The 23,904-nt window shown below is 40.8% G+C and overlaps 1 protein-coding gene across 13 annotated transcripts in view; it reads left to right on the top strand.

The window, feature by feature from the left end:
- The window catches only part of LOC120902030 (tyrosine-protein phosphatase Lar), a 239,669-nt gene that overhangs the window by 23,005 nt on the left and 192,760 nt on the right, over positions 1-23,904 (top strand). For 7 of the 13 annotated variants that reach the window (XM_040310506.1, XM_040310508.1, XM_040310505.1 and 4 more), the window contains exon 1: positions 5,315-6,143. The exons of 4 other annotated variants lie outside the window; for them this stretch is intronic. The gene's annotated coding sequence lies outside the window, so the exon portion shown is untranslated. Of the gene's footprint in view, positions 1-5,313; positions 6,144-23,904 lie in introns of those variants that run through there. 2 more of the 13 variants (XM_040310492.1, XM_040310496.1) reach the window with 1 other exon arrangement.

Below are 23,904 nucleotides of genomic sequence, written 5' to 3'. Positions count from 1 at the left end.
CCCCACTGAAGATAGAGCACACCTCAACGTGCGGTGCAACGGGACGCAGTGGATCGGTGATGATGAAAACGAAAAAAGGACACGTTGCGGCGGCCGGGCAAATGGAACGGCAGAAGTATAAATGGTATTTTCAGTGAATAATACCCATTCGCTGTAGTGCTGCGCCGAGCCCGGATCCTTTCCGCGACTAGAAATGGGCGCTTAGTAGTAGCAGCAGAAGCTCTTTCTTTTCTTTCTCATTCTCCTCTCTCTCTCTCTTATAGATTTCCCTCGTTTGACGAATGCTTTTGTGCTGTGGTGCAGCGCTGTACATTTTTTATTGGGTCGTTCATGCATTGGCGCAAAAGAAAAACTATTATTTCCGTTCTGAAGATTCGACGAACAAAAAAGTAAAAACTTTGTGCACCATTCTTTATGTGCACTTACGGTTTCATTCCATCGGCTAACATACAGCGATTATTCTTATACACAGCAACGCATTCAATGATGAGGCATTCCACCAGCACAATCGTTCCAATCATGATTGGTGGTAAGGGAGCTGGGTGGGGGGAGGGGATGTTTTGTTAATAGGTATAACAAAAAATGATATGCTTTAAACAAACAGTTTCCCTGCCCGTCTGCAATTGCGCTGCCTGGATTGTGCTCAATTTTGCGCAGTCAAAATCGTTCGTCCGAGCACGACTGATAAGCACGAGATGTGCAGGGACCGACATGTTTTTTTTAAACCGTCTTCTTGCCAGCGCAAGATAGAAATCGACACGTGAACAATATTCTATTTTCCCTAATCATGCCCCCCCCCCCTTTCGAACCTCCATTCACTTATCATTCCTAGCTAGCTCCATCCATGCCAATCCACGTTGAACGGGGCATGGTGGCACAATGGCTCACTCGAAGCACTTATAGACGAATGGAACCGACCCGTTTGCGACCGAGCAAATGGAAATGGTACGCATAAAGCCCCGAAGATGGTGTCGCTTTGACAGTTGTACATGCATTTGTTTCTCTTATGCTGTATTTTCTCCACCCGTTTGCTCCAACACCCATTGATTACATAGGTTTTCCTGCCCGGTTGGTGCCCCTTTTGCGTCGTTCGCACAGTTACAACTTTCAATAAGGATTGGTACGGTGTCATGTTGGGTATCGCTTACCAAAAAAAAGGACTAAAAGTAGAACAATCGTCTGGAACATCTCAAAAGAACGCGCTCCTTTCAAAGGGCAGACGTTTGGCAGACACTATTGGAAAATGGGTAAAGATAAATGATGCACCGGTTTTGGGGGTTTTGATAAATGAGTATTGGCTGTTGTGTAGCTCGTTACCGTGCCATCCAGTAGTGATGGGGAGGTTTTTGTTCGATGACACTCGATTACATTGCATTTGTGTTTCCGTTCAATTAGCAAAGCACGGAAAGCAGCTTACGGAAAGTAAACGAAAGATTGCTGCGGCAGGTTGGTGGGAAATTGTACGATGGTGATGTTTGTGAAAAATATAGTAGCTGCATTACGAAGCGAATTGTTAGTTAGAATATAATAGATAAACTAACGGCATGTCAGCTTGAGGCCACTTGAACCAGCATATGATGTTGTGAATCAGTAGCAGGTAGTTAAAGTTTTCAAAAAAAATCAGTTCACCTCAAAGAACCTGTCTCCGACGGACGAAACTGGGACTATATAGTACCTATATAGTTCCGGTACTTACATACGCCTCTGAGCCATGGACACTGTCCAAATCTGACGAAACCCTTTTAGCCGCGTTCGAGAGGAAGATGCTCAGAAGGATACTTGGCCGCTATAATGACGAGCTATACGAGATGTACGGCGACCTCACTGTCGTGCAGCGTATCTAGCTCGCCAGGCTCCGGTGGGCTGGCGTACAACATGCATGGAAACGGACGACCAAGCCCGTAAAGTCTTTTTAGGCCGGGTTGTAGCGCCGGATATGTAAGTAAGTTAAAGTTTTATTTGCTAAATTATTCTCATAGTGAAGGATACTAATAATTATTAGTATAATGCACACGTACTTCAAAAAAATAATCATTAAAATAGTGCAATAACAACAAAAATATTCACTTCAAGCGGTCAAAGAGGCACTAAAGGTGGGGGAGCTTAAGGAATGGAACATGATAGCCAAAAACGTATCTCATTCCCGTGCATAACCTATCCTTCCCAATTTTAAATGTAAAAACATATGAGAGGCCTCATTTTGATTTGATCATTTGATCAGCATTTGGCAATTTTTTGACACTAATTGTGTGTCAAATTATCATGTAAGCAGTCATCATTTACCATTTATCTAACGAAAGAAGCGATTGAATGTCGAAACAATCAAATATAACCCAAGAATCAGTGCATTTTATGATGGCCACTAAGATCAGGAAAAGATATGAATCACATTTGGTTGATGGGTCTAGTTTCATTTCATTGTAGCTGGTCATGTTATGGCTTGAATGGGTGAGTTGTTACAAAAATGTTTTGTTTGAATAATATGTAGCATACGCATAAAGTGGACAAATCTGGTAAGGAGCATCAAATAATACAAAAATTCATTTCAAATTAGGCTCTACTAACATATTAAAGCAAGTTAAACTCGTCCAGGTCATAAGGCTGCCGTCTAGAATAGCGAAAACAGTCTACTAAGATGCAGGAGCAAAATCTCGTGTAACGTTAGCACCATGATGTCATGATACTAGGACTCAGTGAGGAAAGGTGAGCTAGAAAAATGATTTAAATTCATAGGAGACGAGATTGGGAAACACATTCATGCAGTTGCAGTACTTTGGGTGCCAGTTCTGAGAAATTGTACTTAAAAAGTACCACATGTGTTAAGGTCAGTCGAGCGAGAGAACATACAGAGCATTGTCATTTGCCCACAACACAAAACCAGCTGAAACTATACTGATGAAAACGATTTGGTAGACTCTCTATATGATATCAATTGCAAATGTATCAATGGAACTAGGCCACGTGATCTGGAAATGCAACATTTTTCCCAGAGATTAATTGGAACAAGTCTTGTAAGTTGAGTGGGTCAAAAATACGCCTTTTTAACGGTTAAATTGAGCTATGGCATTGGTCAAGTAGTCACTAATAGTCATAAATGCAATAAAAAACAAGATCAAGACATTTTTTGATTCCATAACTTTTGTTTTCTTACGCATATTATGGCAAAAGTTTGTTAGACGAATACTTTTTGCGCGCCAATCAAACGACTTTTTTTAGTTTTTTAAATATTTTAGTTGTTATTGCACTGTTGTAATGCTTATTTTTTAGCAATGCGTGTGCATTGATGGTCCGTTTATCAAACCTCATCATTACTTTTAGTAACCCATGCCTATTGCGGCCATAAATCGCCTTTTTCAACAATATGTTCAGCTAGATGAATACTTTTTGGACTGACTGTACATATTTAGATTCTTCCTAGAAATCTGAAACCTTTCCTTAAAGATCACTATCTTGTCAATGTCATTTCGTTTTTTCACGCCTGAAAAAACCCTTTCACCCACCTTTGAATGCGTTACACCCCCATTGAAAATGGACCCAAGCTGTGCCAGCCACTTGTTAGCAAATGGTGCTTCATCTTAGTCACCATCCTGCATTCGGCGTGTAGGGCACTTTTTTGTGTGTGTAGTGGCGTGATACGCTGCTGCCTATCTGAGACCTTCATCGACAGTCGCCATCGCCTTTGCCACTGGAGCTTCCTTCACCGCTGATTAAGTTCTCAACTTTCTCATTATCATTTGTGCTCGCGGCGAGGGCACCGACAATGTGTTGGAATCTGCCCGATTGCCAGCATCCTCCATCACCATCAACCTAGTAGAGATCGCTTCAGAGCAAAACCCCAAGCAATGTCGGTTGAATTGCGGTCGATAGAGCCGTTCGGTACGTTTCGGTGCTGAATAGGATAGGGGAAACGGTTCAGAAATTGGAACCGTAAGGAGGCTAAAGGATTGCAATGCAGACTGCAAAATGAGGGTAAAAAATGGCCCTCGAAGAGAAATAAAACGAATGAGGAACGCTTGATCATCAAATATAGTCCCGTGACGGTGCTAGATTCCTCATGAGATTCTCCACTACGAATAGCTCTGCGGTGGTAAGCACTGGACGATGGCACTCGACCGCCGCGAGCGTCATGACTTTTTTATGTTCAACGCGACCGAGGCGCCAGACTGGAAGGGGTGTCGAAAGCATGACACGTTTCAGTGGTTTCCATGCTGCTACACGGTGTGATTAGTTTTTGCGTAGCCTAGATTGACATTGATTTGTATGGTGGGAACACAGTTGCTGGTGCAGTTAGGTGAATGTTGATAAGGACGGCTCTGGCTCATGGTGTCAACGATAAGACCCGAAGCGATGATGATTTAATATTGGTTCGTTTACATAGAGTGTTTCCTTCAGCAGTTGTGATGCTATTTAGAAAAGAGAGTTGTTGAAGTTATTACTGTTAGTTCAATTACAAGCTGTGGTGAATTAAATATTATTAGCGTTGCTCATTTTGAATCATTTGCAGACACATGTGTTTTCCTGTGCGAATGCAAATCAGTAATAAAACAAAATTGCACAAAAAAAAATGGAAAAGCCATATATTTTATATCATTTTAAAATTAATGCAAGCAAACAATCTGATTTAAATGCATTACACGAGATGGTATTGGTGTTTTGAAAGCTGTTTTTTTTCTATCGTGTTTAAATTCCTATGCTTTGAAGGAACCGTCGTTTCAAAGCAGCGCGCATGCTTGAGCAAGAAAATAAGATCACCCGTAGTATTTTTCAAGCAAACTGGTGTGTTATTGTCGTGGTGGTGTACATTTGCGGTAGAAAAATAATGTTCTTGGAAAGTTATTGATAATGAAATTGTAAATGTATGTCTTATTCATCTCGTAAATAACTATTTCTTTGAAATTGGTTTATTTGAAATTTTAATCCATTCGATATTTTTAACCGTTCCTCCTGAATTAAAAAAAGAAAAGAATATTGCAGTATATTTAGCAACGGCTCAATATGAATCCTGTTTTAGGTTGTGTGATGCAATGATGCTTTATTTAAAAACGTGTAATACCCCTGAAAAATAATAAAATAGTATAATACATCTCATTGCTGCTTTATTATTTTAATAATGGCTAATGTGATTTCAATGACCACATTTTAAATGTTTCTGTGACCAATGATCATGTACAATAATATCGTTACCGAAAATCATAAATTTTAATTTGTTTACAACTGTTCGTAGATATTGGAGCTGTTAGTTCTAGATTTTGGATAGGATCGAAACAATTCCGGACCGATTTCAGAATGACAGCTCCAATCCGGCATGACCATCACTATCGTGTTGTTATAGTGAAAAAAATGTTTATTGTAAATTGGTGCTGCAGATTGCCCGTGAAACAGTGATTTTGGCAACAATTGGCATAAAATTCGCCGTGCAACTCAATAATTACATCTTATCGATGCGTTTGAATGAGTGAAAAAGTGTGTGCCCATAGGGAGGAAATAAATATCAGCCTCGAAAGCGTCATGTTGTGCGGAAAAGTGTATTATGTTGTCTAGCCGTCATTCGCGTTGGCGATGAAAAGTGTATACAAATTTGTGTACGGAGTAAGAGTATTGATTTTTCCCATCCTCTCGTAATAATCTGTGCGATGCCGGATGATGCCGTTCAGTGTATCCGGTTCGCGAAATGAGAAAATCGATGGTACCATTTTGGGGCAACGGTGGAAGCGATAATGTTGCTATAAAGCATAGTGCATCATAATAACGCTGTCGAAAAGAATGTTGTGAATGTTTCCAGTTGTGCGTGGGCGAATTTATGAATTCGTTTGGAAATATCTCGTGAAGGCGTTTGGGGCGATTGCGTTCCGCAAACGGGTGTGTGGAGTGGTTTTGGTGTGTTTGATGCACAAGTTTTCCTCCTGCTGTTACGTTCTGCAGCTTGGCTGTAGCGAAATCCGTGTATGAGTGTGTGTGTGTGCGTGTTTGTGTGCGTGTGACGATGACGAGCTCAACGTTCAACTGAAGCATAAAAACATGCAAATTACAGTGCTGACCCTATGCCGTTCGATCTGAGCGAGTGGTTAGCGAGATACAGTTTCGTGCATTCTTTAATCGGCTTAACTGAAATTGCCCGGTTTTATTGAAATATTCCGCACACGGTAAGCAGCAACGAAAGTAATTATAAGAACCCATCAAACAAGCAGCATTTCTTGTTGTAGGAAATATGAAGCAGGGTTGAAAGTGTGAAAGGGAAGAAAAAAAATCATACATGATCGCTCCAACATGGTTTGACGTTCAATGAACGGCCTTGGTGCAGGGTTTGTTTATTTGTCCATTTACGAGTACCGGTTCTAGGATGGTTATTGCAATGCTGGTTTATTGCATTGTTTTTTTTGTATAAGCAGCACATATTTTATTATTATAGTTATGGTTTGCTTTTAATATGTTTGTGAATGTTGTAAATGTTTTGGCGTTTTTGCATGGTTGTATTTGATCAAATGTAGATTAAAATTTTATTTTAATGATTTGTTTAATATATTTTTAAATTATGCGATACTTTTAAAAGCAACAACATTATTTTCAGCATAAATCAATTGCAATAGCAATAGTGAGCTACTAAATCCTATTCATCTCGTTCTTATCAAACAGCTGAAGAGTAGTTAGTGGAACGCAAACTACTGCTATAGCATAATATTCCTGATATTTTTCCTCCCACCAAATCACAATCCTTGAGCATTAAAACATATAACTGGAAAAATAAAAATAAGAAGAATAAATACTCCGCGAGTGCATAAGCGGAAGTAGAAAGCGAATCCAATATCCTACATTAACCGAACGTCGGCCGTCCATACTGGCAGCCACGTCTTGATGGCACATTTTTGGCTGTAAAAAGCTAACTTTACGTTCATGCAAAGCTTTTCCCCATCCGTTTCGTTCGTTCGCACATCAAAAGCGGGTGTCGATCGGGCGGCAGCATTTCCCTCTTGGCTCGTGGTGGTTTGCTCATTATTTTCCTTCCTTTCGATGTTGCGGCTTGCCTTTCCGAGGAGTACATATTTTTACCATCTTCTTATCCCTTCCGACGCCGTGCAAAATCGGCAGATCGTTCGTTGAAGCGTTGAGTTTTTCATGCGCTCGTTATTACGACAGTCTTTCGGCGCGGGGCCGCTCCAACAGCTCGCGTACCAAGATGGGTGTTTCGGGTCGCAAAACATCTCTTCGTCGAATACTTGCTTTCGGTTTCCGCTTTCCTTGCTCTCCTTCCCCCGCACGGATCTGACTGCAGAAGACTGAAGAGTTCCGGGTGCGTTTTCCGGGAGGGTTCCGAATAATTGAGAGTTTTGGCGCTGGACAGTTGGCAAGGCAAGGGTAGCTCCCGCGCAAGAGGGTAGAGGAAATGTGTGGAAATGGCAGCAAAACTGATCTGAATATAAAAACCGCATTTTTATGGTTGATTTTTGTACCCTCCTCCACCTTTGGTGTGGTGAAATGGAGTTGAGAAATTCTGTTTTTGTTAGCCGCTAAAAAGCAGAGGGACGAATCTTCTTCGATGCGTTGCGTGGATAGGGATTTGAAATCAAACGAAACCTTCGCGGCTTTATCCCTTTTCCGGCGAGCAAAAGAGAGGGCGGAACGAATCATCAGTATCAAGATCCTCGATCTGAATATAAACCCAGCTTATCGCTAGAAAGGCCGGCAAGATAAGAGTGTGGGGCAAAAGTAGCACTGCTGCTTGGTAGGAAGCAAACCGTAGAGCATCCACTCATTGTGGGAAACTCAGCACCAGAAGGAAATGGTTGTATGAACTTTGTCACGTGTCTGGGAGTTTGGGGCACTGTTTTACTCGGCACTTGAGGTAGGAACTAAAAAAAAGATGTTGAAGAAATACCGCCGCGTGTCGTTTTCTCGCGGTTATGGGCTTACTTCACGTTCCGATTGAATGTGCTTTAGTTTACTTTTGTTGAAATCTTCTCCATGCCAAGAGAGAAGAGTGCGGCTGTCCAGCACCATTACGAACAGCAGCACGAACAGCAGACACACACACACACAATGGTTGGCTTACCGGTGCAATACTAATTTTATTTAATAATGTTTGCTCCATGACAACGACGACCGTCGGCCAAAACCCTGGTCGCGCAAGTGTACAGCGCGAAAGAAGGAATGAAAATTTCAATTAAATGGATGTGAATTCTAATTCAACAAATTAGTACTTACAATTCGATCATCGTTCTTTTTGGGCCATTTTGCTTCGAAGTGGAGCGTGGACGGAATGTTGAATTACGAGCTGAGCTCGTGTTTCCACTTGAACGATGGTGCAGATTTGCAAGACTGGCGTCCTTCCTGTGTTCAGAAACGACTTTCAAGATTAGAAGTGAGCATTTCATTTCCTGCAAATATTTTCATGGAACTTGATGTTGTTGAATATGTAGAAAAGCTGGTTTATAATGTTTCAGGGAAAATGGTTGAGTGTGGTCCATTGAAGTATATAAAGTGCTAGCAAAGCCTTCAATAATAGCGTTCTCGGAGCAAATGCTAATGTTCGAGGTGAATGTTTAGTCTACGTTTCGAAGAACACGTGTCGCTTAGAATGTTTTCATAAAAATTCTAAACTATGTTGGTATATATAAAGCGAATCGAAAAAAGGATGCTAGAGCAGAACGAGAGTGTGGAAACTTTTGAAAAAAAGTAAACAAATGCTCTAGCATCCTTTTCGGGGATGATTTTAGGCTAATCGTACCTTCTAGGAATAGAGGTAACTGTTTTGTATAGGTATGTTTAAAGGTATATGCGTCAGCGGTGCTTGTTTTGTTTATGTTGGATGTTTATTCTTACATTCGCTGAACTATACTAAACGCCATTTAAAACTTTGTGTGTTGAATTGGAAATGTGATTTCAATTGATACATCAAATTGATGTTGGTTTGATGCATAGAAGGTGGGTGGTTTCGCTTGCTAGAGTTTGTTGGATAGCATTACATTGGTAATGCGTTAAAATCTTCATAACGGTTGATCAGAACCGCGGGAAGTGCTATCTGTTTATACATCTTTTTTTACCAATACGCACTCGGAACATAAAGAAAGCATTGTTCACTCAACGACTAAGAATATCTAGCTATGTGGTGCATTATGTGGCAGGTTCGTTATGTGCTGCACTGCTAGCATGATTTAGCTTTAGAGATGTTTTCTTCTTTTCAATCAAACATTTTTATCACTCAGCCGTTTATGGTGTGAAATACGATTTTATAGCTGCATCTTTCTCTCTTTCCAATGTATCCATTGAAGTCCATTGGGGTGTGTGTGTGTGGCCAAGCGTGTGTATGTGTAGGCGAGAATATCTACGGTTAGAAAACTGTAACCGTTTGCCGTGGGTTTCGTTCCTATAAGATGGATGGCATTTTCAGTCAGGTTCTCTCTGGATGATGCCTTTTTCCCCGAGCCTTAAGGGTGAAGATTCCAAAGGTGATTTTGTGTGCCTAACTACTTTAGCTCTTTGGCAAGCAGAACATGCGCGAGTCCAATTAGCTACATCTTTATTTATGGCTGGCCAAAAATATCGATCAGTCATCATTTTCCTAGATGCTTTTATGCCAGGATGGGAGGCATTGTGCACACCATCGTATGTTTCCTTACGTAAGGATTTCGGGACGTACAGTCTATTTTTCCCCGTTGAGACCTCAAAATACAATTCTGTGTTGTTTAGCAAAAGCTTATCAAGTTTATAAGCAGAGTTTTTATTTTTTTATTCTCCAATAATGTTTTCAATTGTTCATCAGTACGTTGACATTCAGAGAAAATTTTGTAATCCAAGTTACTAATTGAATCCGTTTCTGCCACACGCGAGAGAGTATCTGCAACTATGTTGCTGTCTCCTTTGATGTATCGAATGTCGCTTGAGAACTGAGAAATGAAATCTAAATGACGATTTTGTCGAGGTGATTTCTCGGTTTTTGACGTCAGCGCTGTGGTGAGCGGTTTATGGTCAGTATATATAATAAATGACCTGCCTTCTAAAAAATGTCTAAAATGCTTGATGCTCAGCACGATTGCCAATAATTCTCTATCGAACGTAGAGTATCTTTGTTCGGTTGGGGTGATTACTCTAGAGAAGAATGCTAGTGGTTGGCAACTTCCTTCAAAATGCTGTTCCAGCACCGCTCCCACGGCGAAATTAGATGCGTCCGTGGTTAAAGAATAAACTGCATCGGACCTTGGGTGTGACAGTATCGTAGCTTTTGCTAGGTCTGACTTGACCTGAAGGGCCGCTTTGTCGCACTCCTCCGACCAGTCGAATGTCTTTAATTTCTGCTTGGTGTGCTGTGCTATCAACTTGTACAAGGGTCTCAACGTATTTGAAACGCTCGGTAAGAAACGGTGATAATAGTTGACCATTCCCACAAATCGCTGTAGTTGTTTAACCGATTTTGGCGTTGGGAATGTTTTTATCGCTTCTACCTTATCCGCGCATGGGATAATTCCATTAGCTGAAATTGTGTGGCTTAAGAAATTAATGGTAGATACACCTAGCACACACTTGGACGGTTTAATTTTTAAATCGTATTCTGCCAGCCGATTGAACACTATGCGCAAGTGCTCAAGGTGCGTTTCCTTCGTCGAACTGGCAATTAGAATATCGTCAATGTAGACGAATACGAAACTGAGGTCATTGAATAAACTGTTCATGAACCTCTGGAATGTTTGACCGGCATTTTTTAAACCAAAAGGCATTCGTAAAAATTCGAACATGCCGAAAGGGGTAGTAATGGCCGTCTTATGTATGTCCTCTTCTGCTACTGGGATCATATGATATGCTCGTACTATGTCAAGCTTTGAAAAAAAATTGCAACCCTGCAGTTGCATGGTAAAGTCCTGGATGTGAGGGATAGGATACCGATCTGGTGTCGTAATGGCATTAAGCCTTCGGTAATCCCCACATGGTCTCCAGTCATTGTCACCCTTCGGCACCATATGCAAGGGTGATGACCCTGGTGATGATGATGGGCGACAAATTCCCAAATTTACCATTTGCTGAAATTCCACATGCGCGATTTTTCGCTTTTGCGGGTCAAGGCGACGTGGCTTCGCAAAAGGCAAAGGGCCTTTGGTTTCAATATAATGAAACACATTATGACATACTGGCTTTCTGTAGTCCGGTGGTTCTACCAAAGATGGAAACTGGTGTAGAACTCGTCCGAAGTCTCCTGCTTCAAGTACAAAATGTTTAGGGGAAGGAGTATCCACAAGTGCCAATGATCCTATGATCGCTAAATTAGTGGTCGAATCAATTAGCTTACGCCCTTTGATATCCACTAGTATTCCGGTTTTGTATAAAAAATCCGCTCCTATTATAGGACGATTTACGGATGCTATGATAAAAATATGGGTAAAAACTCTTTTGAAACCTAAACTTACTTGAATCAGCTTTGTGCCATACGTCACTATGGTACTTCCGTTGGCTGCTTGCAAAACTAAGTCTGTAGGTTTATAAGCTTTACCAGCTAAATGAAATGGAATGACGGATACATCAGCCCCTGTGTCCACTAAAAAGGTAAATGATGTCATCATATCATTTACGAACAAACGAGGAGAAGTACTATATGCTCTAGGGAGATCCGCCAACTCCCGTGAGCTTCTTAGTTTTTTTCTTCCTCTGAGTGTTTGACTCGTGTTGTGGAAAAATTACAGGGCTTAACACACTTGGTTGCTCCGTTACCGTATCTATAATGATACCAACAAAATGGTTTCCTATCACGAGATGGACTTTGGAAATTTCTTCGTTCTCTAGAGAAGCTGCGTCTATGATCACGATGTTGTCGTTGGGAAAGATTTGACATCTTCTTAATCATGTCGCGTAGTTCGCTTATTTCACGCCGGATTTCATCAGACGCTGAATCGCATGTAACTCTAGCACGAGTATTCACTTCGGATAGTCCACTAGATTGTGTGCATTCCCATAACCTGTCTGCTATCCGTAATTGCTCAGCGTGATCTTTTGTATCAACTGCAACTAAGGCTACCTCAATCGATTTAGGCAGTCTTGACTTCCACAATTTCCTCACAAGAGTTACGGAAAGATCGGTAGAATCCCCAGCTATCTGTAGCATGTATCGATAGAAATCTGATGGAGTTCTATCTCCTATCTCAACATGATATAACAATTTTGACAATCGTGTTTCCTCACTACTTGTCAACCGTTTTAAAATTTCTCCCTTTAAGTGAGAGTATGGTTTTACCGGGTCAGGACTTTTCACAATGTCCAGCACCTTAGCTAATACTTCCTTGGACATTGCAGCGATCAAATATGTGTATTGCGTGCGCTCCCGTGAAATTTTTGAAAGCTCAAATTCCGCTTCTGCTTGAGCGAACCAAACCTCTGGAACGTCCTCCCAAAAAGTTGGTAACTTCGTAGATATACGCTCTACCCCCAGGGGGAGGATCGCCCGGTGCCGACACCTTTGTCGTTCCTGCCGACTTTTAACTCTCCTCACCCTTTCCTTCGGCACCAGCTTTCAAAGACATCACTCTGTGGTTTACAAAACCAATACAAAGAAATCTAACCTGTTTTCTAATTCGCTACACGCACTTAAATTTTTAAACGTACCAAGGATAAAAATGACCTATAATACTGATCGCAAAATTCAGTTCAATAAATACAAGGTTTTTATAAAATGCAAGGAAAAATTCAAAACGCGTAGTATTTCAGTATAATTTATAACGAAGAAAATGTGAAAAAAATACTGCGCTAAATTGTATACGATAAAAATGTACTAATGAAATTGCACGTAAGAAATTGCACGTATTTTCTCGTAAAACTCGTAAAACAACGTTGCACTTAATGAAATATTTACTTATAAACGCACCGAAAAAGAAAAAAAAAACACGCGTCGTATAAAACGCATAAAAACACACTGAGTTTCTGGCACAAGTATCACCGAATGAAAAATAATAATAATAATAATAATAAGGAACGGGCTCACCGGTTGTCGATCGATGAAAACTGGATACAAGGCCGCTTTCAACACCGCGTGGCTCCGAAAACGCGATGGCGCTACTACTTCCAAAACGCGATGGCGCTACTGCTTCCAAAATGCGATGGCGCTACTGCTTCCAACACCGCGTGGCTCCGAAAACGCGATGGCGCTACTGCTTCCAACACCGCGTGGCTCCAAAAATGCGATGGCGTTACTGCTTCCAAAACCGCGTGGCTCCAAAAACGCGATGGCGTTACTGCTTCCAAAACCGCGTGGCTCCAAATACACGATGGCACTACTGATTCCACGGTGGTGTTTCTGGTCACAAACAGCGACAGTGATGCTCCTTACGGGAAATCGGGTGGCTTCCTCTCTACCCCTTGGTCGTGTGGTTTCCGTGCTTACACGGACACGTTGTCGAACTTGTAGCTCTTGCAGATGAAAAAAACGATGACAATGGGCTCTCCGTGATCACAGTATCAAACGTGATATATGTGATCGTTCTGCTTATCTCGTGACCACAACGCACGGTGGTGGCACTTTGTATCTACTGATGTCAAATGCTGTACGGCTCCGGGAACTATGATGCTGGCCGAAAACCCCAGGGTACTCCTTCAACACAGCGATGACGTGGGCCCGAGAAAAAAATACTCTTACGGGACGTCGTTGGCTCCGAAAACGGAGGGCTTCAGCAGGGCACTCACGGTGAATAGTAGTCGATCGACCGAACAATCGTGGTTGTGTAATATTATCCTACTGGATACGGCGAAACCACAAATCGCGTCGGTGATAGATTTCTCCTTCACTCCAAAATGCGCTTCAAGCACACGGGATAGCGATGTACCGGGACAATGGATTACGTCGGCGGCAAATACTTAACCGATGACGGCGACGGAGAATGTTCTCCTGGGCGATTGATCACGACAGCAATTTTTCACGTTCACGTTTCACGTTCCGCGATTTTGATCACGTCGGGGTCACCAATGTAGGGCTTGCGCGATACAATTTATTTTGTTTAACGTGACAATTGCGACGAGTGAATTACACGTGAACTGTATTGGTCGGCGGTCGAAAGATAAGAGAGAGCGACGATCGGCGCATCCGATCGCTCGCAAGCTCGAGGACCACGATCGGCACATCCGATCGCTCCTATTCGTGTCCTATCCTTCGTGTCCTATCCTTCGTATCCTATACTTCGTATTACATCGCTACCTACCTACACTAACTTAATCTTACCACAGTGTGACGCTCGAAAGTGGTGAATTCGGAAACGCAGCCAGGAGCGCAACACCACCAGTGGTGCCGAACACCACAATTCCATTGAAAACCAGGGTAGACGGGAAAATGTGTGCGGCTGTTGTAAAGGAGGCGAAAAGGTTGATGCCGCCAAAGTCGTTCTTATTCCGAATCACATTGGACTGAATTGTGTATTCCTCCGGTTATGAAATAAAGTCGGGAGTCGAAAAATCCACTTGCTAGAATTCGATCGGCTGTGGTAGAAGCTAGAAGCTGCGGGAAATTTTGTGAGCAGCGCGGCACGTACGGACTTGCGTTTGTGCGTGTGCATGTATGTGTGTGTTTAAGTAAATAATCACAATCCCTAGCTTTCGGGGCATATTGAATTTTTCGTGCACGACAGACCATTCGCGCTGTATGCTGCTAGTGTCTATACTCTGGCGTGCAAGATGGAGAAAATCTAACACAAGCCGTTGATCTTGTCGCGACATCATCATCTGCAGAATAAATGGAAGCTTGTGGGTAGATCCCATCTTCGCGGTTGAATTCATGGCCTGGCGCCCAGCGGCTACGCGAACGGGTCTGGCTACAGATGTAATGTAATAATTCTAACTCGTTTGCTGGGTTTCTTACGGTATGGAATGGGAATAAAAAAAAAAGAAAACAAATGAGAACACATATCAAACATCCTCTCACATTGGAGCACGTGAGCAATTGTAAAGACAGTTGCCCCTACCGGGAGGAACCCTATTTTGGTGCGTACTGGTATTGTTTGCGCAAGAAGCGTGGTCTTTCTGACGTTATATTTATTTGTACGCTTTTGTTTAAACGAACGTCATTTGTTCTTCACGCTGTAGGGGGTTTGATAGACGTTGGTTGATGCCTTGTTCGTTATTTCGAGTATACACTAACGTTCATGTTTGAAGGTAAAAACGTTTTTCCAAAATTTATCGTAATGAATAAAACAATGTTTCAATCTTCTGAGTTTCACTTCAGTAGTACGAAATAATTGATTTTCTTATTGGAAGAGCCGAATTACGTATTCAGGTATTTCCCGATATACGCTATTAATGTGAACCGGAGGCAATCGTGTGTCTCGAATATTCGCGTATATCGAATTTCGAGGGTTTCAGTGAAAATGTAACAAATTTTAGTGTAATTTTGCTTGATCACGTAGGTTTTAGCCACTCAATTAGTTATTTGATGTGATTCCAACTGAAGATAACAATGTTTGTTTAAAATGGGCTATGATAATCAACCAAATGGTAAATTATGCCGAAAACGCGCATATCGAGTATGGGTATATCGGGCAATACCTGTACTTTTATATTAACTCTGTATGATCTTGTGACACGTTTTTTTCTATTTGTCGTAACGTTCTACGTGGACATGCCGGTCTATATTGGCTTTCGTGACTTATTCAGTACCACGCAGTCGGATAGTTCTTGCTTCGGGGGAACGGTTAATTCTAGGATTGAACCCAAGACGGACATGTTATTGACTCGTAGCAGTTGAAGACTGTACCAAGGGACCGCCCCAAATATATAGACATGCTCAATTACGTAAAGGTTTGCGAATGTAGCAAATTGGCCCGAAATTTATAAAAGAATCAATAAAGCTCATTTACTGTATATAACATTTGAAATAAGCTAACATGGTAATTGATTGACATTTGAAGGCACGCAATAACGATGTTGATAACTAGCGTTGATCTTATGCTGCGAGATATCCAGCAATGGTCGAGACAGCAGTAACGTTGTTGCAAACGCTAATATATTGGAGAATCTTGGCAGTTCTGTCAAATGATAGTGTAGTCACGCCGGTATCAGATCCTGGTCCATTTTACTACACTAATGGTCTTTTCGCATACTTCGTTGCGCTTTTGACGGTAGAAATTTATCAAAAGCTAATCCCCAGAAAATTGCACTCCAACCTACGCGTCTGCCCAGCACTGCGTTGGTAGTAGATGGAAATAATGGCAATACAACGATACTCAACAACATGGTGGATAAATTTCACAACAATGAACCATGAAAAGCTTTTGGTGTTGGCAATTGCGATGTTTGGCTGACATGTAAAGACTTCGAACCGAAAGTAGTCCGTGTCTCAACCATGCATGATAGTGAGGTAAGAGTGCATTATGAGCGGGGTTAGAGGCTCTACCATATTCCGTATTCCGTGTTCCCTTCAGGCATAATGTGTTGTTAATGGAAAGGGCCTTGCAAGCTATTATCGAAAGGATTGTTAGTGTTTATGAGGAACTTTGAACAGAAAAGCATAAGTTTGCGAAACTCCATCATAGTGCGTTAGCACGTGAGGTATATATATTTAAAGTAAATATATTAGATTTACGCTGTTGAATTATATTGTCATCAGCCTCATTGATGAGCGTAGCGCCAAGAAGTTGGAGAGCGGCATTATTTACGAACGGGATGCTCTGAATAAGTAGTTTATCAAAACTCGAAGGCAGCTCAACGCTTTGGGCTTTTCTCTCGTATGTTACTGATCCGTTCATGCTATGTAAATGGTAGTGTCGAATGTTTAAGGCACGTGCTGACAGGCTGGCTGGCTCTTTTCAAATGCAGATAACACACATTTTGCATTGCCGGTTCAGACGAGCTTCAAGTCGTTTTGTTGAAACGTTTCACATGAAAACATGAAAGGTAGTTCCATGACGGTTGAAAAGGGGAAGGGATATATTTAGGAATTTTGAAATATACATTTTTCTGACGCACTGTAGCGTCACCAAAGTCACCATCTCTTGGGTTCCTTGAGAATCGCAGCACAGCTTTACGGTTGCTTTGGGAGTAGAATACTCGGTCTTCATTTTCCTCTTCTCGCTTTTGTTAGTTGTTCATGGTACTCGAAGGATAAAGTCTTGGTAGACGTGTCTAAGTCGTTCGGGTACCATGGAGGATAAAGTCCTGATAGACGTTTCAAAATCTGTATATTTGGTTCATGATTTTTTTATATACATACTACTAGAATACCATCTTCTGGACGCTGACTGACTGACAGCGTAACTGTCATGTGGTGTGACAGAAATGGCTGGACCATTGAGATTCGTTTCCTTCCGTGCCATTTCTTCTGTGCCGGATGGTCGGTTGTATTTTTGCTGGTCGTATTCTAAGGAAACATGAACTCGCTCGAGGGCAACGTGAAGTGAGTGGACTTCAGACTGAACGGGGATGTTACTAGTGGACGCCGTTGGCTACGTTTCTCAGGACGTTGATTTTTGGTCGGTTGTAGGGTTCGGTGAAGCTAGTCATTTGTTCGTTTCGGTTTGTTTCAGGGCGAAGAAAGCTTTAAGATGCGTTGCTAGCGGGGAATGAAGGAATGAAAGGTGGATTACCTAGTGATGGCTGGCGTAGAAAAATGTGAGACTATATTCTTCTTGCCCTAGAGGGTAAATATTTCGTGTCTTGTTAGATGGTTTACATTATTACTGTTGGATCAATTTTCTTTTTTCTGTCTTTCTATTGTTTGTGACGAATTTCTGCTCAGTTTTTGTTCATATTTTTTATTACGTTTGTTTTATAGAATATTCATTCCTCATTCTTTTCAACCTTCAACAAGGTTTTGAACGGTGATATTGCGACTGTATTACATAACTTTTGGATGCTAGTAGCTTGAAGAGAATTGCATGTCAAATCAAATCAAATCTCAAATTTGTAATTTAAAAGAAAGACATTCAATGATGTTTCTGTGTATACTCATGAGCGACCACAACACCTTCCGTTCGCAGGCCATGCGTTTCTATGTCATTTTGTTTTGAGGTATGCACACTCCCAGTCAGGCAGTGTAGCCTAAGATTTTACGATTCGCTTGGTGAAACTATTTGCTTTTAGAATTTACTACACGGCGCTAGATTTACTGATATGTACAAAAAAACGTCTGAGTGAGTTAGTTCGTTCACCTGTAAAAAGAGTGACCAGATATGTAAAGGCGTGTCTTAACGACAGCTCACTGGAAAAGGACTTGTGTCGTCTTTTCTTTATTTTCTTTGGCAGCATGTGCTTGTGTTGACGATGGTTTTAGACATTGCTTCGATAAAAGAACACCCTTTCTCTCATGTATTAAGGATATGTATGGGTGTGTTGTTGCGTGAATGTTATTATCATTTTTAGAATGTATTAGAAAGAACCCGCCACGAACATGTAGAATCGTGTGGTACGACCGACCTGTTTTGTTGTTTAACATGAGGGATTTAATTTTGGTAACCTTAGGATAAAACCTATACTGACCAACTTCTAACTGGTACGAAGCCCAAGGTTCTTGCTTATTTGATTGCACAGGTGTGCGTTGTATGTAGCAAAGCCCATACCTAGGAAATACTGGCAAAACTTGCTGAACTCTGGTTTGTTTGCTGGGAAACTTTGATGTCGGTTGTTTTTGTATTGGAAACTATTTCTGCTGTTGTTTTACAGAACCCTCCGAACTCCAAATCACAACACAAGAGAGGTTTGAGAATGGATGGGTTAGAAACTACCCTCGAAAACACTCGAAAAACTCCAATGAAATGGTCTCGACTATTTGAAAGGCTTGATATATTTATGAACAAAGATCTTGAACAAAATAATTGACACATGGTTGAAATAATCAGATGGCTTGCATTTGGATGTAGTTTCATTAAGCTATGATATTCAGGCAAACCATGTGTTGTTAAAAGTAATAGATTGACGAGTTTCGTTGAACATTATATGTATAATTTAATCGCAAGAAAGAGCAGTGCCTGTTTATTAATCAACGATGTTAAAATATAACAATAATACTGCATTTGCTAGACTGTCTGCACGAAATGGTAATTCTTTGGAATAAAAAACGATGATCCTTTTATCAAGATCATCGTAAACTAGAAACAGGGCCGTGAACAACTTTATCATAATCTCGATGCCAGATAAAACATGAAACGCATAGAGAAGATTGCACATGCAATCCATTTTGCAACGGTGAGTGGATTGCTGGATGTCTCGTCGGTAGTAGTCGTGAAAAAATCGTTCCATCTACTCACAATTGCAACGCTTGAATGTGCGGGCTTCAGAAAAGCTACGGTGGCATATATGAAGCGAAGGAAGCGTAATCACATTCAAGCCATAAATTATAATTCGCACGGTAGAGTCTAATAAATATTTTCTCTGCATATCTAATGCCATAACCAACGGCGATGGTAGAGATTGCCCAGCGGAGGCTAGAGTTTGTGTTACGCCGTACCATGCAGGATTGGAAAAACGAGTTAACGAAGCTAGTTTTGTCGTTGTTTTCCGTGTCGATTCTACATGGGGGACAGAGTCTGCAACGGATGTGTGCAAAATGGCTAAAACTATCGCACGTTGATAAGCTCTTGCAGTAGATGGCGAACGCAAGCCAATTTTACTCGATTATACATCGTCTTACAACCATCGTGTCTCTAGGAAGGAAACTGATCGCAATGCTTTGAGGGTGCTTTCGCCTTCGAATAAGCGAAACTTTTTGGTGTGTGAGTTAGTGGGTGATAGTGTTAGACGGGTGCGTTCACCCATCCTGGTATTTTCTACGAACGGTATGAGTCATAACGGACACATTCTAGTGCATGTTTTTGGGTAGCTAAGGGACATTACCGGATTTTCTGAATTAATGACGTGATGTTCAGGGCAGTGGCGACTGATGACAGAATAAAAACTGTCCAAACCAGAGATTTGTTCTTGTGCAAGGCTGACAATTTTCGTTAAGTAAAATCGATATGCAAAATCGTTTCCTTGTATGGTTCGACGAAGCAAATGTGAAGTCATTTCATTTTTTTGGGATTTCCCTTTGGTTACGTTTGTTACGAGAACAGCAGAACAAAGTGTCTATAGATAATCGCGAGGTGGAATGTAAAGAATGTAGTTAGCAGATGGGAGATCTGTAAATGGTTCGATGTTTTGTGTCTGAACACGGTTGAATTCGGTCACGTTCATTGAATGCAGATGAATTGGTTTAGGAAAGAAAGGTCAATATAGATACCCTGAGCCTAATGGACGAGTAAAGACATTCTCGAAAGAACAACGAGAAGGAACAAGTGAATTGCGTTAAATCCCAAATGTACTGGGCTCTTACGTTGCCTTACTGCCAGTGCTATACTGAAGCGAAACATCATGCTGGAGAAACGATTGTATGCAGAACGTCAATATTCGTTGTAGCTAATAGGCATGTGGCGAAAATATACCACGTGTTAACCGGGAAAATCATATTTAATTCGTTACGTGTTTTCGTGTTTGGCCTGCAAGCTGCAGCAAAAGAACACGGTACCGAGAGAATCGATCAGAGTTTGATTGGAACGCATGTGCCAAACCTGAGTCTGGGCGTTAACGAGTATGTGATTGTTATCTCTTCAAGTGCGTCGGGTAAGGAAACTTACACACGCACAAAAATCGAATAGCCTTCGAATGCAAGTTCGACAAAACACCTAACTGCTTTAAGGGGTCTGATTAGGATAAACCTTTATTTCGTGCGTTTGCGAAACAATATTGAACTATCAAGCGAATTGCGGGCAAACGATTCATTCCTACCGATAATTTCGTTTTGAATAAAACTTATTATACTTGGACCGTTGGTTCGGTCGAAACGGTTGGCTCGGTAAGAATGATAGGCTCGGTCGGGGACCGGTCAGTACTATTGGAAACTGTGTTGTGACTAGTAGCATTCATGTATGAAGCGTGGCATTACAATTTCTTCGGTTTGCCGCGCATGAAGTGTTGGTTGTTCTCGACTTATTTTTAAAATAGCCTCAAAATGTAAGATACAAAATCGCGGACATTATTTTGGACCGTGTTCGGGTACTACCGACCGAGATTGTTCATCGAGTTTCACTACTCTTCTCGTTTGGCAGTTCATTGGAAAAGATCCCACACATCCTTCTTGCTCGACATATTCTGCAGACACAGTACAGACCTTCTTCTGAAGAACCTACCAATCTGACCAGTCCCTTTCATTCCGTTCCTGTTTTTAATTTTTCCCAACACTTTTTTGAACCCAGGACAGAGGTTTTGTTTTACGGAGGCCGCGAGTGTATTAAACGTGTTTCAATTGATGATTTAATGTTCTCGCATCTTTCATTTGTATCTTCTAATATAATATACCATAATGTCTTATTAAGGGGCGATCTCTACAGTCTAAACTCATACAACTTAATAACATGCCCATCGTGGGTTCAAGTTTCTCATGCCCCGTCTCCTTGTAACAAGGACAGACTATCCGGTTGTGTGGTTCTGCATAAGTCTCGAAACCCTGTATAGGCCGCCATGGCCGCGTACGTCGATACGCCAAATAGAAGAAGAAGAAGAATAATATTCTACTCAACATGCTGCATGTTATAAAACAATATATTCAAAATAGTAATGAGGCTGGGCAAAGATTATGGCAAAAGTTGACAAATAGAACAAATATATATTTGTTAAATCGTTATAGAAAACAAGCCATGAAGCAGAGAAATATAATAGGAAAGCTCATCATGTTTTAATTCGTTTACGAAATTGAACAAAATAATAAAGATAGATATTGAAGCAGACAAAAACGCTACAAAGCAAGCACCGGAAAACGTGTTGCTTCCATAGGGTGGATAAAAATGCATCTCATTATTTAAGAATTATTTTTCTTCATTCCAGTATCACAAGAAATTAGCGGAAATTATTATGCTAAACATCTCATTCATTATCCTGCTCGATTGTTTTGTGGTATGAATCGGGGGAAGATACGCCATTTGGTTTGCTGGTTGGATAGACTATGTAGTGGTGGGGATTCGTTCAGTTCGTGGTGTAGGATTTGGTGGCATTGAAAGGAAAAGAAAAAAAAAACATAAAAAAGCATAACATATTTTCCCCATTAATCATCGCTGTGTATCGGTGTTTTCACCATTTAGTTGCTTCCGTCCCTTCATTGCATCAGCGGGTTTTCACTATTTTCCGTTTCACTATTCCCGTGACACTGACATTTGTACGTAGTCCAACCGTGGGAGGAACAGATAAATCGTCTAGCTACATGTTATCAACTGGTGGAAAGATGGTGTTTGGTTAGTTGAGGAGGTACAGCATCAGTGGGGCCGTGCTGGAAATACTTCGTAATTTATGAGTGGTAATTGCTAAACCATGATGACAGAATGGAATGCCAATTTCGGTTTGACGCCTTTCCGTTCCTCTGATTGTGGAGAGTGCGGTTTGTTAGTGTGCATTTTTTTATTTGATAATTGTGGTTTTGTTGCATAAAACATCAGATCATGTTGAACTGGTAGCTATATAGGTAGATAAAAGGTCGTTGCACAATTATTTCATTAAAAAATAATTACACAGCACAAACAAATCGAATTATCACCAAATAATTAGAATATAAAGGGTATACGAGTAAATAATTTTGTGTGTGTAATTTTGTGAAATTTAGTGGAACTAAATTTGGGTAATAACTGCAATATTCGATGAAAAAGAAGGATAGAAAGTACATCATTATTATTTATTATGTGTTATTAATTAATTAATTTATTATGTAACCTTAAATAATCACAAGGTTAGTGTCCTGCAAACCAATTGTTAAACTATTTTCGTAGCAATTGTAATAAATTCATATAATGTGTTAGTTGTTCAAAATAAATATAGCAGCTACAATATATAGTATACTGAACAGCCGTAGTATTGGAAGATACCAATATCTATAGCTTTATATGCAAGTGAAACGTGCGAATTCATTGTCGTACCATTAGCCACAGAAACAACATTATGTTGTCTGGCTGACCACAAATCGATCGACCGTTCGATCCAATGTGTAATCAGCCATGGTAAAAGCGGTTGTGGTAGTATTTACTCATGGCACCGTTTAAGTAGTGCAGTGCGCATAACCGTGGTTCACCACAGCTAATTGCGTGCCCTTAGTGTATATGTATCTGTATCTGTAGGTAACCGTCATTTAAAGTCGTTTCAATAGAACAACGCGAAGAAAGTGCTATGAGGACGATAGGATGAACCGAGTTTATCGTGTGTGAATGTAGGTCAAATTTTGATTATTGAAACGAAAATTACCATAACTTTGTTTTCATGTCCATCCTGAATTGCCTGGTGCCGGCGTGTAGAGAGCATCCGGTAGACGTGACAAAAAGTACATATACAATACGGGTTTCAATCGCATTTGACCTCAATGATTATCTGAAGTTATTTGGTCTGATAAATGAAGCGATTTCGTTCGAAATGTATTCGGCTTACAGTTTGGGAACGGGTTGGTTGGTTAATTTGTCACATGAAAACAACAAAACCCGTTCTGATTGTGCCAGTGATAAATCGTACTGGAAAAATCATCATATCGGTGTGTTTGTGCATATGCATGTATCTGTGCAAAATGATGAATTTATTTCTACCTGAAAAGTACGCTTGATTTGAGGGAATGCTAATTTATTCAGCCGCACAAGAACACAATTTATAGGCAACAATCAACATGCGGGGAATTGCAGTTTGTAGTGTAATGTGTTATGTGCGTGTGCGAGTGTAACAAATGGGAACTGCGGATTAATTATATTGATAGAGAAGTTTCCGAAATCGCTTCTATCTGTTAAACGAATCCGTTATTGTACTATTTCCCTGAATGAATGGTTTTGCGGTGAGAAGAAAAGTGAGATGTTATGGAATTACGTTTGTGTCGTATTTGTTCTTTTTAATTAATGAATTTACATGTTAAGGCACTTTGAGTGGTTATTAGCATATTGTATCGTTTAAGTGTAT

The sequence above is a fragment of the Anopheles arabiensis genome, chromosome 3 (genome assembly GCF_016920715.1).
Source record: "Anopheles arabiensis isolate DONGOLA chromosome 3, AaraD3, whole genome shotgun sequence".
Taxonomy (NCBI): domain Eukaryota; kingdom Metazoa; phylum Arthropoda; class Insecta; order Diptera; family Culicidae; genus Anopheles; species Anopheles arabiensis.
The sequence above is the reverse complement of the archived record's forward strand: the minus strand, read 5'-3'. Positions and strand labels throughout refer to the sequence as shown.